General features: G+C 40.0%; 1 pseudogene; it reads right to left on the bottom strand.

Moving 5' to 3' along the window:
- Window positions 1-4,548: 4,548 nt before the first annotated feature.
- On the bottom strand, window positions 4,549-9,286 carry LOC143652699 (actin-related protein 2/3 complex subunit 5 pseudogene; annotated as a pseudogene).
- Window positions 9,287-13,009: the final 3,723 nt, after the last annotated feature.

The following is a 13,009-nucleotide window of genomic DNA, read 5'->3' as shown; positions in this document are numbered from 1 at the left end:
CAATGAGTAGTGAGTAATGCTTAATCTAATCACTTGCAGGCTTTCAAGGAGGATTCAGAAGAGACAATCACTCTTCTTGCTTCATCCAGCCAGCCTCTCCTGAGAGTTTGTTGAGGACCTATATTGGAGGTGCAAGCTTGTGGCCTGCCCTATGGATCTTGGATTCTTACATCCCATGGTTGCCCAGCCAGCCTCTCCTGAGAGTTTATTGAGGACATTTATTGGAGCTGCCAACCCATGGCCTGCCCTACAGATCTTGGACTCTACATCCCCATGGTTACATGAGACACTTTTATAAATTTTAAATTTACAGATATCACCTGCTGATTCTATTTCTCTAGAGAATCCAAGCTAATCCAATTTATAGTAATGAATAGGGATTAAAAGAAACGGTTGCTCCTACAAGACTGATTAGCATTAAAACATGACTTTTCAATGGTACATAAATCTTTTCAAACCAGCACACAAAGGCACCCAAAGTTCCAGGGAAATACCAGGTTAGAAATATATAGCACAGCCTCTCAAAATCTTGAAGTAACAATTACAGCCCTGGACTAAATGCGACTGTTATAAGAGCTTACAATCTAAGCCCCAATTTTTTTTTAAATAAGTATTTTCTAAATGCAACCATACGACATTTGCCCTTTTGTTTCTGGCTTATTTTTCATCACATAATGTTCCCCAGGTTCATTCCCATCATTGCATGCCTAATGACTTTGTTACTTTCTGTAGCAGCACAATATTTGATCATATGTACACACGAGAGTTTGCCATTCTACTTCAAAGTCAGTGTATACTTCAGCCACCTCCATCCACTGGGCATTATGTATAATGTACAAAGTCAACAGTCCATGGTTCACATTACCTCACCTAGTTATATAATCAGAACTCTCAATTTTAGACAATGTTCATTGGTGCCAAGAGAATAATAACCAATAAACACACCCTCACCATAGAATATCCAAACCTTCTCTTAACTCTTGTCCTTCCCCCCAATTATTTACCCCTATTATTGCTGTAGTACTGTTGCTACCTTCCAGTTAAACATAGCCCACAGCATGCAATAATGGTTTTCCCTCATACCCTTCTATTGACTCTTTGTACATGATTCATATCTTTGAAGAAGTTCATGCAAGAATTTATATTTATAGCATTAATTGCTGGGATACATGGCCCTATACAATCATGTTTCAATCATGTTCACCCTCAATATTACTTTTATATACTCACTAATGAGCTGTCTGGCATTTTCTTATTACCAAAAATATTAACAGTTACTATAAACTCTTCTTAGTCCTACATATCAGTAGACATTTTATTTTGTGGGATTTATGTAAAAGATTTAGGTAGAATTGAGAATATATTTTAATGACTAAACCTGGTCAAGTCCTAACTAAATAACAATAAATGATAAAACAATAATAAAAATTGTTAGTTTTGGGTATAACTCCTGGTTAAGATGGGGGATTACTGAATAATTAAATTTAGAAGGATTCACATTATATCTTTCATTAGTAATGATAGCTTCAATGTTTACCTCCAAAGTGATATGCCTAAGCCTTTACTTAGGCTTAAGTAAAGCCTAAGTAAAGCCATTAATGGCTGACCACATTAAAATCATTGCACTGAAAGCATGTTTTTTTCTTAAAGTTTTTATTTTTAAATAATTTCAGGCTTATAAGACAGTTGCAAAATAATACAAAACCCTACAAAGAGAACCCCATCATACCGCCCATCCAGACACCAAATCCACCAATTTTAACATTTTGGTTGGGGTGGGAGACTTCTCTGAATGATTTCTTGGAAGGAGGGTCTCAGTTTGGAGGATGAAGAAATGAGAACCATCTTCTAACAGTCACAACCCAGAAGGCCACTGATAAATTATGGTTTGTGGTGACGTTGTGACGGAGATTAGGTGTATTAGTTAGGGTTCTCTAGAGAAACAGAATCAACAGGGAACACTTGCAAATATAAAATTTATAAAAGTGTCTCACGTGACCGTAGGACCGCAGAGTCCAAAATCCACAGGGCAGGCTGCGAAGCCGATGGCTCTGATGGATGGCCTGGATGAACTCCACAGGAGAGGCTCACCAGCCAAAGCAGGAATGGAACCTGTCTCCTCTGAGTCCTCCTTAAAAGGCTTCCCATGATTAGATTTAGCATCACTAATTGCAGAAGACACTCCCCTTTGGCTGATTACAAATGGAATCAGCTGTGGATGCGGCTGGCGTGATCATGACCTAATCCTATGAAATGTCCTCATTGCAACAGACAGGCCAGCACTTGCCCAATCAGATAAACAGGTACCACAACTTGGCCAAGTTGACACCTGTCCCTAACCATGACACTAGGAAATCCTGATCTCAGCCAGACAAAGGAAGAAATAAACATATCACTCAGTATTCTTGGAAAGCATCTCAAGATCTCTCACTGGACACTTACTGTGCAGAACACAAGCTCATCTCCCCATACTCCTGGTTTGTGATTGAAAATTCAGACTAGGGTGGGATGGGGGCATTAAGGCTACTTTTAGACATGCACACCAGAATAACGTGTCCTTCTAGGTTGGGGATCACAGCTCAAGACTATAGGTACTGTTTCAAACACTGTAAGATGTGGGGGATGATGGAAAGAAATTTTGAGAATAAATCTAAAGGACAATATATTGGAAAAAAAAAAGACTATAGGTACTGGCATATTTACTTAAGTAGGGCCACAGTGGGGGTTCAAATGAGTGTCTTGCACATGTATCTCAGTTGAAATCTTCCTGATCAGAGTAATTAATCCAAGTCCTGTTAAGCCTAACCTCATTTGTGGCCTAGCTTTTGGTAAATTGGTGCCTTAGCAAGGGGAAATTAAAAACTTGACTGAATACATGAGTGACAATTTTAAACGTCTTGTAGAGAGATAGGATCATGTGCTATCCTCTTGAACTATATGGGCTCTGTGACTGTTGTGACAAATAAAATAGGTGTAAGAATCACTGTAGAATGAATTAGGGTATATTCCCTCCTCTTCAATTTTATTGAAAGAGTTTGAGCAGAATTTCAGAATAATGTCTTCTTGGAATGTTTGGTAAAATTCCCCATTTGAAGCCAGCTGATCCTGAGCTTTACTTTGTTTGGAGGTTTTTGATGACTGATTCAGTCTCTTTATTAGTAAGTGATATGTTGAAATCTTCTATTTCTTCTTGAGTCAGTTTAGGTAATTGTGCTGGTTTGAAAGGATGTATGGACCCTAGAAAAGCCATGTTTAATCAAAATCTCATTTCGTAAAATGGCAGAATAATTCCTATTCAATACTGTATGTTTGAAACTGTAATCAGATAATCTCCCTGGAGATGTGATTTAATCAAGAGTGGTTGATAAACTGGATTAGGTGATGGCATATCTCCACCCATTTGGGTGGGTCTTAATAAGTTTCTGGAGTCCTATAAAAGAGGAAACATTTTGGAGAATGAAAGAGATTCAGAGAGAGATTCAGAGAGAGCAGAGAATGCGGCAGCACCACAAAGCAGAGAGTCCATCAGCCAGCGACCTTTGGAAATGAAGAAGGAAAATGCCTCCCAGGGAGCTTCATGAAACTGTAAGCCAGGAAAGAAAGCTAGAAGATGATGCCATGTTCGCCATGTGCCCTTCCAGCTGAGAGAGAAGCCCTGACTGTGTTCGCCATATGCCTTCTCACTTGAGAGAGAAACCTTGAACTTCATCAGCCTTCTTGAACCAAGGTAGCTTTCCCTGGATGGATGCCTTTGATTGGACATTTCTATAGACTCGTTTAAATTGGGACATTTTCTCGGCCTTAGAACTGTAAACTAGCAACTTACTAAATTCCCCTTTTAAAAAGCCATTCCATTTCTGGTATATCGCATTCCAGCAGCTAGCAAACTAGAACAGTAATTTACGTGTTTATAAGAATGTGTTCATTTCATAGGTTATCTCGTTTACTTGTGTACAACTGTTCAGATTATGCTGTTTTAGCCCTTTTTACTTCAGTGGGGTCTGCAGTAATATCCCCTTTTTCATTTCTCATTTTCATTATTTGTTTTCTCTCTCTTATTTTTATCATCAGTCTAGCTAAAAGTTGCTCAATTTTATTGATCTTTTTAAAGAAATAACTTTTGGTTTTATGATTATCTTTATTATTTTGTTTTTTACTTTATTTATCTTCACTCTAATATTTGTTATTTCCTTCCTTCTGCTCACTTTGGATTTAGTTTCTCTCCTTTATCTGGTTCTTCCAGTTTTTATGTTATTTTTCTGATATGAAGACTTTCTTCCTTTTTAATGTCAGTATTAGGCTTTAAATTTGCCTCTTAGCACTGCTGTTCTTGCATCCTGTGCTGCTCTGAAAACATTATGTACACAAGAAAAACCATGTTTCAATCCTGATCCAATCTTGTGTGGCTATATCTCCTTGTTGAATTGACCCCTTTGTCATTTAACCATTTATCTCTAAATGGTTAAAAATGCATCTGTAGCCAAATTTAAACTATTGGATATGTATGACTTGAGTTTGTTGTCAGAACACTTTGTACTAATGAGCCCTCTATGCTGCGAAAAAGTAAACAATGCAGGGGCCACAGGGACCATCTTTGGCCCATTTATACAACTATACATCTCTTGGCCCCGTGTTGTATTATGATCAAAGTTGTACTTATATTCTAATTCCTTAGTTTAGAGTCAGTGATAAGGAGTTAATGACCCAGCATCCTGTACACAAACTAGGATTTCAAATCCTACTCACAGCCAGTCTGCTCATTTAGTGGGGGAAAAGATAAAGGATTAAATCGAAAAAGGGAAAAAAATTGATTTGTTCAATCCACTTAGTCAATAGGTTAACCCTTTGGTGTATGTCTGTAGAACTTCATGAGTGCTATTTACCCACATGAAGCAAGATGAGTTAGTGAGTGCACTAATCACTCCTTCAGAGGCCATAAGTAATCTAGTACTGTGCAGTCTTCTAACACTATGGCCTCTAAATAACAATGGGATTCCGTCAAAATATCCATTTACTGGCATTTGATTAATTTGTGTGGATAACAGCTTGGATGTGGCTACCTGTTTATCTTTTAATTGTGTGATGTTTGTGAATATACTATTCTTACTGCCCCACCCCCCTAAAAATATCATGACAGCTCATTTGTGGCATTGGAGAGTTGTAGTCTGTGTGGTTTGTGGGGACAAGTGCATAGGGGTTTTGGCATCTGAGTAATATTTATTGCAATTTTGACCAAACCCAAGTATAGGAATTCCATCAGCTCAGATTTTTCCTTCTAGCTGCTCCAAAACACTGGAAGCTAGAAGGAATATTAATATAGTGATTCACTTATTCACTGCTGGTGGGAATGTATAATGGCACAGGTGCTGTGGAAGACAATTAGGCAAGTCCTCAGAAAACTAAATATGGAGTTGCCCTATGACCCGGCAATACCAATACTCAGCATATACTCAGAAGAGTTGAGGGCAGTGACATGAACAGACATTTGCACACTAATTTTTCTAGTTTGCTAGCTGCCAGAATGTGATATATCAGAAGTAGAATGACTTTTAAAAGGGGGAATTTAATAAGTTGCTAGTTTATAGTTCCAAGGCTGTGGAAATACCCAAATTAAAGCAAGTCTATAAAAATGTTCAAATTAAGGTACTAACAAGAGGTTACCTTCACACAAGGAAGGCTGATGAAGTTCAGGGTTTCTCTCTCAACTGTAAAGACACATGGTGAACATGGGGACATCTGCTAGCTTTCTTCCCAGGCTTTTTGTTCCATGAAGCTCCCCCTGGGACATATTCCTTCTTCATCTCCTAAGGTCTCTGGCAGCCTGGGCTCACTGCTTCATGGCTCTTTCAAAAATGCTTCCTTCTCTTAAAGGATTCCAGCAAACTAATCAAGACCCACCTGGAATGGGAGGAATCACATCTCCCTCTATTCAAAAGTTAATACCCACATCTCAGTGTGGTGATGGGGGAGTCACATCTCTGTGGAGTCAACCTAATCAAGTTTCCAACATACAGTACTGAATAGGGTTTAAAAGAAACTATTGGACCAGGATTAAAACATGGATGTTTTTTTGTATGCTGTATTATGGGGTCACATTTCATTCATTTTCTGTGTATTCATTATTGCAGCATCATTTGTTGAATTTTTTGTTTGCTGGTTTGTTTTTGTTGGTTTCTTTGTTTGTCTGGGAAGTGCATAAAACGTGGCTTTTAAAGGTACATAATTCTTTTACCAGCATACGATGTTCATAGAGGAACTCTTCACAATTGCCAAGAGATGGAAACAATCCAAGTGCCCATCAAGAGATGAGTGAGGGTGGGCCACGGTGGCTCAGCAGGCAAGAATGCTTGCCTGCCATGCCAGAGGACCCGGGTTCATTTCCCGGTGCCTGCCCATGTGAAAATACATAAATAAATAAAAATTAAAAAAAAAAAAAAGAGATGAGTGAATAAGCAAAATGTGATATATACATACAACGGAATATTTATGCAGCAGTAGGATATAAACTTTTAATTACAAATGCTTGTATGCCATCTGTCTTGAATTTGGCACCTGAGTCAATTGAAGTGATTATGGCTTAGCCCACCAATTGTCTAAAAGCTTTGGTCTTGTGCCATTCACTTACCTGCTAATTAAGAAGGTAAATTCCAATAATGCGAAAAGGATAGTCTTGGGAGGAACAACCAGGACAGGAACATTTTAGCCAAACTGGGCCACTTTTAATGGTCAAGGGATTAATAACCTTTTTCATTAATTTTCCCTTCAAAACTTTTCAGTTCCTGGGGTCCCTTAAAAGTGTGAGTGCTTCCTGGGATTAGGGTGACTTGGGCACTCATGTCCAACAGAGCCAGTCAGCATTGTTTATTTTTAGATCCCCAAACAGAGTTAAGGTGGTAAAGGGGTAACTGCCTGCCAGAAGGTGACCATTGCCATGACTCCAGATCCCTGCATGGGAGTGGGTCCCACTTCTGAAAGAGACTATGGGTAAGCATGGCAGTACTGGATTTGATCCATCAATTTACCAGCAATCATTCACTTTAGGACTCCTTTGTCCCTTAGTGTCCAATATAATCTCTTTTTTTTAAATTTAATATTGACATTTTATTTTCTGAACTTTAACATTTTTACAAAACAAAGCAAAAGAAAAGCAGGTATCAAAAACAGCAAAGAGTTTATAGAATTTCTGCACCAGTCAATGATTATGAAACTGGTGGCCAATGTAAATACTAAACACAGGCTGATTTCCCTCCTGGTAATATGCATTTGGATGGACTTCTTTTGGAGCTACTGAAGATTAGTTTTTTATAAGAACTGGTCATTTTCTTGAGAACTGATTTGGTTTGTCCAACAAAGTAAACACTTTGTTGTGTGACATTTTCTTTTCTTTTCTTTTTCTTTTAAAAACACTAATAGCTCAACAGGCAGAGTTCTCACCTGCCATGCCAGAGACCCGGGTTCGATTCCCAGTGCCTGCCCATGCAAAAAAGAAAAAAACAAAACACTAAAATAAAATATGTAATGTATATTTGTTTGGATTTGAACCAACTCTTTTGAGATCCCAATTATTCTGAAGAACATGAAGATATTTATAGGTCATATTAAATACTAATTGTACACCTCATAATGTCTAAGGCAGTTTCTATATTTCTAAAGAAAACAGCCTTTCATTCAGAGGCTGCCCAGAGATTGAACTACATCACAATTTCCATATCATTTCTGCTTTGGATTACAGTTTCCCCAAATAAGACCATATTATTGGGACAAAAGTTTCATACTTTTGTCAAACAGGTTATGATATTTTATATATATATTTGCATATAGCAAGACTCCTTGCTCAGGGCCCTAGGTAACCATGAAGAAATTGAGAAGCCATGATCATTGGATGCTGAGAAGAAGAAAGCATACTTAAAAGCTCACAGCATAGATAATCTGGAGGCAAGCAGAAACAAAGCTGTAACTTGGTAACTTGTAGTGGTGTGCACTCATCACATGTTCTAGAAACACAATTGCCTAAATAGGGAAAGTATGGTCCAGTTTTGCAATGTTAATAGCTGCCAGTCTCTCAAACATATTTTTTATAATGATCATTACTTGGCTACCAATGAGTTAGGAAACTGGCCTCAAATTTTGACCACATCTCTCAGTATCAGTTCAGTGCAAAACAAAACAAAAACCAGCCAACAGGGGTTAAAAATTGCACAACTAAGCTTGAATGTAAATTATATTATATCCAGGCGTGTATTAACATCTCTGAAATAGCTTTTGAGAGCATGAAACACTCCTGTTGAACTAAAATTTCCTCTCTATTATCCAATTTTCATTAAAAGGAAAACATAAATAATTTTCTTCTTTACAGATATGAAAAAAGAAGCAAGAAGGCAAAGCTGAGAGAAACAGATTCCACTCAAAGGGCAGAGGTAGCATTTGGTTGTTTCGGTCCTTGTACCAGCAACTCCCTCTCCTATGACAGATATCCCGTTCCTGCTGGACCACACGGCTTTCCCTGTAGTCAAGACTCAAATGGTGGACCCCACTCCTCCAGCTCCAAGGCCCTTTTCATTCCATTGCAGAAACATAGCACTGCTATTGTCAGAGGGGCTTTCAAAGCCTTTATAAATATACTTTAGGAGAGCCACACCCTTCTTGTCCAGAGATTGAACTGCCTTCTCAATACTGTTAGCTTTAAAAGAGATAAACACCTTCAAGACAATGCTGCCTTCCTGACCCTTCACCACCTGACTTTTGGTGTGGATGGGGGCATTTTTTCAGAGCTGCTAGTAGAGCAGTCGTCATATTTCCTTGCCACAGGAAAGAGTCCACCTTGCCCTCGTCAGGCCCAGCCTGACTGTTGCCTCTGTCTTCCTTGTCCACAAACTTGTCCTCATCCACTTTCACCTTCCGGAACAGGGCTGACAACGCCACGTTCTTCAACATCCCTGATCTGGACTGATAGCAAAGGCCTCCTCTTGGTGCAACTGCTACCTTAGCAATCCCAACTCAGCAGGAACTCACAGCCTGGCGCCTTCACCTTCCTGTTATGCTCCCAATATAACCTCGTGATCATTTTGGTGTTCACACCTAAGCTCGGGCCTGGCCTTAGGTGGTTTGTTTCACCTAGTAAGAGAAGACTTGCTGTTGATGAAATTTCAGGTTGAGCTAGGTGGGTGCTTGTGGAAAAAGGCAACACAGGACTCTGTGTTTGTCTTTCATGAATTTCCATTAAAATCAGGACATCTATGGTCTCTGAACTGTTTTATATTAACCACCAATGCCATAAGGAGGATTGGTATCAGGAGTACCCATGGGAAACAACTGGTTAGAATCAGAACTCAAATCCTCCAGACTTGCTAATTCATCATGTTGCATGCCATCTTCTGACTAATATGCTGTGTTTGACATCCCCAACCGGTGATGATCTTTGACCTTAGCCAACATTTCCCACTAGCAGTCTGTGCAAACTGTTATGAGGACTTACCAGGGTGAGCAGCTTCCAAGTCACAGAAATTCACACAAGAATGCATATGTGGGTGGGGTCCAAACCCTCCTCTGTGGGTCATTCTCATCCTCTGCAATATTGTGATTCTTTAGGAGATATACCATATTTTCATTCCGTGGAATGGCTTATAATTGTTTAATTCCAGCCTGTATTAGGTGGAACTTGCTCCCAAGCAGATACATTTTATATTGCCAGGCAGCTCTTGGGCCTCAGGGCAAGCGAGGAAAGACATCTCCTTTAAATGAAGCTGACCCCTCCTCAGTCTTTCTTTTTGCCTTTTTTTGTCTTTATTCCTTTGCAGATGGTTAGTAGCAAAGCAAAGGACAATCTAGTCTCATTGCTGTCATAGTAGCATGTGCTACCTCCTCCTCTAGAGACTCCCAGTCTACCTTCCCATATTTCATTCCCGTTTGGTCAGCACATCCTTTTATCCTAAAGGTTAAGTATCCTAGTTTTTGAGCTGCAGTGATCAATCATGGCCTTAGCCACAGTGCAGGTTTTACATTGATTTAATGCTCCTACATTCAGAGGCTCATGACTTCTTTTTTTGCTGACCATCCAGGCATCTCAGACCTTTGCTCTCTGAAGCAGGAATGTACTGATTTATTGGGCTATATATACAGCGTTTCTGATGCCATTCCAATTAACTTACTTTAGGATGTTATCTTACTCCTGTAAGCAAAGCTGAGAGGGTCTGATTAATGCAACTATGTACAAAGAGTAAACTACCCAAGATTAGATCAGTAGCAAGCTATTCCAAGAGGGCCTTTAGGTGAATCAAAGCTACTCGAGTGAAAGGATTATAATGAGTATTTCCTATCTATCAAAGAATATAGTAAGCATTTTTCTAGCTCTCAGTTTCAAGTATTTCCTTTTGTCTATTCTGCAATGAACTAGAAAGTGAAAAAGAAGGGCATCTATGTAATGATTCAGTCACCATAATTATTTATTAACTCAATTTCTCAGTTACAAAAGGGGGACTTGTGACTGTTATTCTCTCAGGAAAATCCTCAGCATACAGAACAATGCTTGGCACATGGTGAGCATGTGTTATTATATTGTGGAGCAAGGTGGGAAGATTGTCCCTAGATGGCTTTTCGACCCTATTGCAGGCTGTACCCAGGCTCTAGCAAAGGATGGTCCTTCTGGATTTTCCTGAAAGCATGCTGGGGGTACGCATGGATTTTAAATGGTCTCTTTACATTTGTCTCCCACTCACTTCTAGGTTTGTTGGATTTTTTGATGGCCCAGGTGATCCCCAGGGACACCACCTTACATTTATGTGAGTAGCACAGAACAGTATACTGACCCTAACCAGGAGTCCTGGGGTAGGACTGGATCACATTTGCTCCGCTAGGAGGACTGCTGATGCCTTGATGGCCTTGGGGGGATTTTCTGGAGCAAGACGGGGAGAAATTCCTGAGGCCCTGAGACTGCTTCATGTCTACTTCATTTAGGTCTACACTGCACTTTGGATATCTTCCTAACAATGGAACAAAGAGCTCACAGGCAACCTCAATCTGTGTAGACAGAGAAGGAACAAATATTGGGAAGCCATCTTGGTTTCCAAGACCTCCAGGTAGATAATTGTACGTTTAAATCCTGTGGGGCAGAAGTCAGCTTTTTCTTAAGTTTCTGGCTTTGAATACTTTCTTGCTTTCAAGTTAGCTCAACATAGTAATGGACAGTCATTTAAACTGATGGACTCTGCAGTGCAAGTTAAGTCTTGATAAGAATATGGACACCATGAAAAGGTAAAAATTTCAGGGCACAATCTCACTTTTAAAACTTTCTTTAATTTGATATCATAAAAATACATTATCTTCAAAGAACTGCATTCTAGATATGGTCAATAGTGAAATAAATGCACGGTTTGAAAAACAGTAGTTTTTCTATTTTTATACGGGATTTAGGGATTCTTGATAAAATAGGTTCAAAATTTTTGGAGAGATCGTGATGTAATTTAGGAACTGGACTCCATCATTGTTATGCTAATATCACAGTTGAGAGCATGTGCCCCTTCCTGCCTGGCATATAATAGGATCATTTCCCCTCTAAAGTAAATTGATGACAATGTCTCCTTCTGCCCTGATTGGTCCCTTTGCTCTAAGGACACGGAAGGTACATGAACTGTTAAACCATTTCATAATATGTGATAATTTTTACATTCTTAAAAAAGATCAAGGGCAAAAAAATGCTGGAGCATGGCAAAGTAAGTTAATCAATGTAAACTTGATTGAGTACATTTTCAAAAATAAGAGAAATATCTCATCAGGGTTTTCCTCATAGGAACTATGCATTACATTTCTGGGAAATGAGCACTGGGAAGTGCACAAAAAGACACATCTTCCGGCTTCCATTTATTCCTTAAATTAGAGTCCCGGAGCCTAAATCATTCGTACCTTTGTGCATTTCTTTCTCCAACTCGATGTTTTGATGTTCATGTACAAGGTCCTATGTGCAGCATCTTCATGATTTTTTCTTAACCCACCACTCACGAATGTCAAACTTTTTGCCTTTTGAGGAGGAAGTTACTGATTTACCGGGCAACAGGGTGCGTCTGGTGCCATTCTGCCTGGTTTGCTTTAAGATGGTATCTTACTCCTGCAAGCAGAACTGAGAGGGTCCTGTTGATGTTCCTCAGCAAAAAAGTACAGAGAGTAGATTGCTAAAATTAGATTAACAGAAAACCAACTCAGCTATGGTATTAGAAGATCGAAGCAAAGGAATTTTAATAGGCATATTTTCCATCTATCACTTTCAGGAACATAGTTCAGCTTCTTAGTTTAACACAAGCTGTGCAATTGTAACTAATTTGTTTATTTTTTACTTCCTGGGGACAATGTTCACTTATCATAGTAGGAACTGAACCAACCCTTCCCCCCACCCTCCATCCCCATAGTGAGAACCCTCTCTAGTGAGAACCTAGCAGGGATTCCTTGGGACAGGTTCCGAGGAGCAGGAGATGGAGGCGGGGCCTCAACACCCGCCTGGGCTTAAGCAGCTCCCCCGCAGGGCTTCTGCGACCCCTGCAGCTCTCTGTGCGCTTGGCTGGAAACAATGGCTTGGGCCCGCGCTGCTTCCAGCTGGTGTTTTGATCCTGGGCAGGCTATCTCCTTGAGCCCCAATAAATTCAGCAACAAACTGTGGATATCTGACTGGGCAGGGATGGAGGAGGGGAGGACTCTGGCAGGCGGGGCCCAAGAGAAATCACACTGGACAGCAGAGAAACCCTTTGTGATGCTTTACCCAGGGATTGGCCAGAATGTTGGGGGTGGGGCAGGGAGCGAAAACTCCCGCACTCCTGCTCCTCCTGCTGGTCTTTAATTCGCAGTGCGCTTCTTGTTGGCTGTGCTGAGGAGTACACTTCTCCCAATTGCTTCACTGGCATTAAATAATCTGAGCACAGGCTCCGTGATTCAGCCAGACGGCGAAAAGGGGAGGAAAGGGGTGCGCTTACAACCTCAAAGGGGGAGCCTGCAGCTTCCTGCTCTGCGCACTGCTCTGTCCACC

The sequence above is a fragment of the Tamandua tetradactyla genome, chromosome 12 (assembly GCF_023851605.1).
Source record: "Tamandua tetradactyla isolate mTamTet1 chromosome 12, mTamTet1.pri, whole genome shotgun sequence".
Lineage (NCBI taxonomy): Eukaryota > Metazoa > Chordata > Mammalia > Pilosa > Myrmecophagidae > Tamandua > Tamandua tetradactyla.
Note: the sequence above shows the minus strand (reverse complement) of the source record. Positions and strands in the feature narration are given on the sequence as shown.